This window comes from Penaeus monodon, chromosome 23 (assembly GCF_015228065.2).
Source record: "Penaeus monodon isolate SGIC_2016 chromosome 23, NSTDA_Pmon_1, whole genome shotgun sequence".
Taxonomy (NCBI): domain Eukaryota; kingdom Metazoa; phylum Arthropoda; class Malacostraca; order Decapoda; family Penaeidae; genus Penaeus; species Penaeus monodon.
Genome location: NC_051408.1, coordinates 37,151,196 through 37,151,805, shown reverse-complemented (window position 1 = coordinate 37,151,805; position 610 = coordinate 37,151,196). Strand labels below are relative to the sequence as shown.

Here is a 610-nt window from a genome sequence, read left to right as displayed (position 1 = left end):
GGTAAAGCTGGTAAAGCTTTAGAAGACACCCATCATACTGGCTGTGATCTAAGCCTGATAGCACAGCCAGATAGTTTTCAACCACACCCTGGGGTTGTTTCTGTTTGAGGATTTTTTTTTTTTACTTACTTACTTACTATAGCGTCGTCAGTAGCGATGGCGACCTCTTGACTCTTGGTCAGTATCTGGCGGGGCTTCCAAGTGTAGGACTTCTGTCACACTGCAATTTTTAAGTGGATTTGTTCAGCCAATATGGTTAGGAAAGAAGTTCCAATCTGAATATTTGCAAGCTGGCATAACTAAACTAATACTGGAGGTAATCAAGCTTTGCCTGAGAAATCATGACGGAGATCTTTAACGAAGAATCATAAGCAAATACTTCACGCGTAGTTTGGTTTAATTCCTCAACTAGAGACATGCTTACCTGATTGGGTGAATTTATATGTATACCTTTGCTAATTATAGGTTTCATTTCACAAGTATAATTGTTTTTTCTCTTCCTTTAACTTTTTCTATGTTGGCTGTCTGTTCATCACTTCCCCTTTTTTATGTTAATTACACCGTATCTCCCGTTTCTGCTATATTTCCTTTTTTAGGATTTCCCTCTACA

General features: G+C 38.4%; 1 long non-coding RNA gene across 1 annotated transcript; it reads right to left on the bottom strand.

The window, feature by feature from the left end:
- Positions 1-111: 111 nt before the first annotated feature.
- LOC119587976 lies at positions 112-501 on the bottom strand. Its single transcript, XR_005230035.1, has 2 exons — positions 425-501; positions 112-220 (listed from the first exon to the last, which is right to left on the bottom strand). It is a non-coding gene; the product is annotated as an uncharacterized LOC119587976 (long non-coding RNA).
- Between the last annotated feature and the right edge of the window lie 109 nt (positions 502-610).